Source organism: Cyprinus carpio, chromosome B15 (genome assembly GCF_018340385.1).
Source record: "Cyprinus carpio isolate SPL01 chromosome B15, ASM1834038v1, whole genome shotgun sequence".
In the NCBI taxonomy this organism is placed as follows: Eukaryota; Metazoa; Chordata; class Actinopteri; order Cypriniformes; family Cyprinidae; genus Cyprinus; species Cyprinus carpio.
The window spans coordinates 2,049,543-2,055,307 of NC_056611.1; the positions used below are offsets into that span (position 1 = coordinate 2,049,543).

General features: G+C 40.7%; 1 long non-coding RNA gene across 1 annotated transcript; it reads left to right on the plus strand.

Moving 5' to 3' along the window:
* Positions 1-3,105: 3,105 nt before the first annotated feature.
* On the plus strand, positions 3,106-4,979 carry LOC122139759. Its single transcript, XR_006156515.1, has 3 exons — positions 3,106-3,471; positions 3,649-3,718; positions 3,975-4,979. It is a non-coding gene; the product is annotated as an uncharacterized LOC122139759 (long non-coding RNA).
* The last annotated feature ends 786 nt before the right edge of the window (positions 4,980-5,765 follow it).

A 5,765-nucleotide genomic window follows, 5' to 3' on the forward strand; every position in this document is an offset into this window, starting at 1 on the left:
TATTAACATATTGGTTATTTGTAAGTGCTTATAAAGCAGATATTCTACATGACCATATTCTACATCCCTAATCCTAATACCTAGACTTAACAGCTACCTTACTAACTATAAATAAGCAGCAAATTACTGAGGCAAAAGTCATAGTTTATTGTAACACGCACTGAGTAGCTCTTTGTTCACAACTACTAAGTTACTATGTGACCACAAATTTGGTACAGCGGTAACTATGTGGGGTTGCTTGGACCAGAAATCAGAAGACGAGTGCCGACTCACTAGCGCAAAAGGTAAGCAAAAAGTATAATAGTATAACCTATTTTGAGGATCAGTCAATTAAACACACAGTTCAAAAGAATACAGTCAGTTACTGGAAAAAATAGTATATTGTTTTGATTGATTATCCTTTGATTTGGATTATTGTCCTTTTGAAATTGCAGTTAGATCAAAAATAACCAAAACACAATTACAACAACAAATAAATTGAATAGTAAAACCCCAAAGTAACAAAGGGATATCAAAATTTAAAGAAAATTAAAAACAAAAATATAAAGTTCAGATTCAGTTTCCAAATTACAAATAAGTTTCTGGAATAAAATTTCAAATACTCAAAATCTGTGTCTCAGTTTCAGAATGAGATTTTTAGATTCAAGATCAAATTCTCAATATCAAGGTTCAGTTTTGAATTCAAAGTCTCAATGTCCAGTTCAGTTTCAGATGCAAATTCAAAGGGGCAATAATCTACGTGAAAGGATAATCATTCAAACTATTTTTCCAGTAACTGACTGTATTCTTTTGAACTGTGTGATTTAATTGACTGACCCTCAAAATAGGTAATACTATTATACTTTTTGCTTACCTTTTGCTCTAGTGAGTCGACACTGGTCTTCTGATTTCTGGTCCAAGCAACCCCACGTAGTTACCACTGTACCAAAGTTGTGGTCACATAGTAACTTAGTAGTTGTGAACCAAGCTAAACTTGGCGAGCAGCCAGCCAGGAGCAAAAATACAGCATAGTGTAATAGTTATAAATCAATTTGATCCCTCTCACCTCATAGAAAATCAGTCATGGAAATAGTGAAACGTGAAAACGTTAATGTCCAGAATGCAGTCATGGTGAGTGGTTTAACACTCTCTGATCCAGATCAAGAATTAGAAACCTGCCTAATGAAATATGGATACATTAAGCAGTGATCAAACAGCATTCAAGCACAGAGCTTGACCGATTCACCCGCAAGATGTGGATGCTGTCAGGAAGCATCTTCAATAACTCATTGAAGCTGGTATTATTAGAGAGTCCAAATCTCCCATCTCGTCTCCTGTAGTTGTGGTGCAAAAGAAGAACAATTCCGTGAGACTGTGCATTGATTTCAGAAAGTTAAATTCCCAGACAATCAAGGACGCATACACCCTTCCTAACTTGGAAGAAGCATTTTCAGTCTTAACCAGCTCGAGATGGTTTTCAGTCCTTGACCTGAAGTCGGGCTACTATCAAATTGAAATGGGAGAGGCTTATATGCAGAAAACCACCTTCGTATGCCCCTTAGGTTTCTGGGAATTTTGATTGCGAAACTCACCTCTGCTCCAGTAATGGGCTTTTCCAACACCCAAATTCCCGTATGTGTTGCACACAGATGCCAGCACCACCGGCCTTGGTGCAGCATTATACCAAGAGCAAGATGGACAGATGAGAATCATCGTCTTCGCAAGTAGAGGTCTTACCCAGAGTGAATCAAAGTACCCTGCCCACAAGTTGGAATTTTTGGCATTGAAATGGGCTGTTACGCCCAAGTTCAATGATTACCTGTATGGGGCTTAATTCACAGTTATAAATGACAGTAAGCCACTGACCTACCTCTTGACCTCCGTAAAATTAGACTCCAACAGCTACAGATGGTTGTCAAGTTTATCAACATTCACCTTCAAGATACAGTACCAAGCTGGGAGTAGAAACCAGGATGCGGATGGACACTCTAGATGGCAGCAGACAGAAATTCCAGATGACCTGGAGACACAGAAAGAGAGGGAAAGAATAAGACAGTTCACTCACCAGCACCTGACAGAAGAACCATTAATGGTTGTTTCAGAAGAAGCCGTGAAAGCTATCTGTGAGCGTCATTAAATTAGTCAGTCCTGTGATGATCCTGATCATTTACACCCCTCAGTAACCTTAGTGGAGTCCATATGTGATGTGGATGCCTTACCTCAAGCATTTCAACAGGATGATGCTTACCAGATCATCCCCCAACTGTCTGAAGAAAACCTGCAGGAAAGACAGAGAACAGATCCAGAAGTTAGAATAGTCATTCAACAACTGGAATCCAAAGAAAAGCCCTGCAAGACAATTCCACCTGAATTAAAGTGTTAGTTCACATAAAAATGAAAATTATTCTGCTTTTTACTCATCCCCGAGGCATCCTAGGTGTATATGACTTTCTTCTTTCAGACGAATCCAATCGGAGTTATTTTAAAAATTGTCTTTGATTTTTCAAGCTCTATCATTGCAGTCAACAGGTGTTGCATTGCTTCATTCCAAAAGATGTGAAATAAAAAACACCCTTCCATAAAAAAAGTGTCTCACATGGCTTATGGGTGAACAAAGGCCTCCTGTAGTGAATCGATGTGTTTTTGTAAGAAAAATATCCATATTCAAATTGTAATAGTCACTTGAATCTAGCTTGCACTCACTGTTGTAAACAGATGCAGTTCTAGGGGAATTACGTATGAGGTCAGTTGATGAATCTGAAAAGGAAATGGTTTCGATGACAGATCAAAAGAAATCAGATGCTGATAGTGAATCATCTGAAAATTCAAGTAGGAAAGATGAAGGAAGTAATCATTCCACCCAAAGAAAAAGTGACATTTCCAGAGAGTCTCAAGGGAACCAGAGTGAAGCAACTGAAACTGAAAGTCTCAGACATTCAAGAAGACAATGTCAACCTCCAAAAAAACTTAATTACCCACAACTAAAAACTTAATTACAACAACTATGTTTAGTTATTCAGTCCCTGTTCTCCAATCTGAGTACTACAATTACTACTTCTTTGGAAGATCTGAATCCCTCAAGAAATTACTCTCCTGTTGAAACCATCTGAATTCATGCATGTGTCACGGTGTGACAAATGGCATGTGGAACTTATTCCCGCTGAAGCAGTGTTCCCGGTGGAACGCTTTGAGTGTAACCCTGTTCCCAGGCCTGTGTGTGCGTTTGTTGCTGTGACAACCCCAAATGACGGATTGGCAACAGGTGTGGGGGATTTACTCAGAGAGTTTGCGTGAGGCCTCATCAACAGTGGAGAGTATAAAAAGCAAGAGAGAGAGGTGGTCGGGGTGGTTTTTCTCCCTTGTGAAAAGTCGTTTTATTGGGTGGTAATAGTTACTGGAGGATGGGTGAATGAAGAGGAAAGTGTTGCTTTGAGGGATTCGAGGACAACAGAAGGAGAGTGAAATACCCTGTTTGCATTGGAGAGGAGCTAAGTAACTGAGAACTGAGTCTTGTAATTGCACACGTTTGACACTGAATTGGATGTGGTTTGGAGTGTTTGGATCACGATCATAAATATCACTGTGAGTGGATTGTACTGATTCATTACCGATCTCTTACCTCTCCCTCCTTTATAAATGGTGATGTGAACTCTGCCTGTGACTGTGAAGAAAAACATCTCAGAACATCCTCAGTGGCAGTGAGGATCGCGCCCCCTTCCCCTCGGACAGAAACCCGAACGTGAGTGCTGGCTTTAAATTGCACTTCGTGAAGTGAGTTTGCAGTGCCTAAAATTGATGTTTTTCCCCACATTATATGCTTGAAGTGGAATTGTCGTGTGTATGTAAGCTACATTCCTTTTTGCCATGCACTCTCCATGTGTTATGCAGGCTGACTGTCAATAGTAAGAGTCCTGTGACACTGATCTGTTCCAACTGTCTGGATGTTGAGGAATTATCATCTGGGATGTGAATTAACCCCTCTGTTGTGCTAATAGGAGAAGAGATGCCCTGTTGAAATATTTACTATCTGCCTCAGAAAAGCCCTGTGCAACCTGTTGACTTCGAGTCTGCTGTATCCCTGCCATTCAACTGTATTGTGAGAAGTGTTTGTTCCTTCCAACGCATGTGAACTGTATACTTTGTCTGGAGCATTCATTCTGTCTGTCTCAGTAGAAAGCCTGCTGACGTCGAGTTTGCTGCATCCCTGGAATACCCACCTGTGCTGAGAGAAGCGACTGTTCCTCTGTCACGAATCTGAGGCTGGCTTGCTCTGTCTGGAATACCCATTCTGTCTGTGTCAGAAGAAGCCCCGTTCAGCCCGTTGACTCCGAGTCCACTGTATCCCTGCCATTCATCTGTATTGTGAGAAGTGTTCGTTCCTTCCAACGCATGTGAACTGTATACTTTGTCTGAAGCATTCATTCTGTCTGTCTCAGTAGAAACCCTGCACAGCCTGTTGACTTTGAGTTTGTTGCATCCTTGTGGCCCACCTGTGCTGAGAGAGGTGACTGTCCTTTGTCACGAACGTGAGGTTGGCACGCTTTGTCTGGAATATCCACTCTGACGGTGTCAGGAGAAGCCACCTTACTGTAAGACCATGCACCTGCCGTATACATACTCGACTGATTTCATTCACCTCAAGTTCCGTACCTGTGGAAGAAGGAAGGAAGGCTGGAATTACGTACTTACCGGAGGAGACTTACCGGACCCCTCACTTGCCAAACACATCCCCACTTCAAGGCTGTGTATCTGCCGTGTACGGACCTGACCGATATCCATCCGTCCCAAATTCTGCATCTGTGAAAAAGGGAAGGAAGGTTGGAAGTATTTAATTATCAGAGGAGACTTACCAAACTGCTGGCTTGCCGATCGTATCCCCACCTGTGAAATACCTACTTGACCACCCATCTGTCCATCTATTGCCCGCACAGAGGAAGAGGGCGGGAGAGTCCCCGGACGCTGCACTGTTCACCTTCAATCCCTGAGGGCAACAAAGAAAATTTTAGATTAGGATTTCCAATTTGCTTTTACTTCAAAATAAAACTTGTTAAATTTATTCTGTCTCCAACTCTTCCCTCTGATACGCTCCTCGAGGTGGTCCTGGTTTAGGGGTGGGCGCAGTCTAGCTTGGGCCTCCCGACCTGTGACACATGCAGAGGGACCTGCATAGATTCAAGAGAGGAGAGTGTAACCAAGATCATTAATCTGTCACTAATATTTAATATACATTTTATCTAATTTTTATTGCTATAATATTTAGAAAGGAAAGCAGCAACAAAAAAGTTCCTAAATGATTCTTAATTGGGGAGGTGAAAGATTAGCTCTGTCGTTGCTAGGAGAAGGTCCAGAAGAGTGCATGCGAGCAAGAGAATAGAAGAAACACGAAAAGTTGCGAACAGCGCAAGAGTGAGAACAAACTGTTTAATGATTTAGTGTTGGATTGTTAGCAATTAAGAAATAACTTAAGATATAATTTCTTATAAATTCACGCTTTGAGAAAGCCACAACAAGAACTGAAAGAGACATGACATGAAGCTGATGAAATAGAGCCTTATCAGTATTTCTTTGGAGGAATACTTAATTTCTTTTTTTCTGATACATTTCTCCTTGGTGAGTACAAATTTTGTTATAAGAAATGCATTTAATTAAACTGAATGTGAATAGGCCTACTGTTTTTGGAGATTGTAAAGTTAATCTTTAACCCTTTTTTTTCGTCACTGATCATAGTATGGAATAAAAAATAAAAAAGGTAATTTCGACTTATCTGTCATGACACTTTTTCTCAC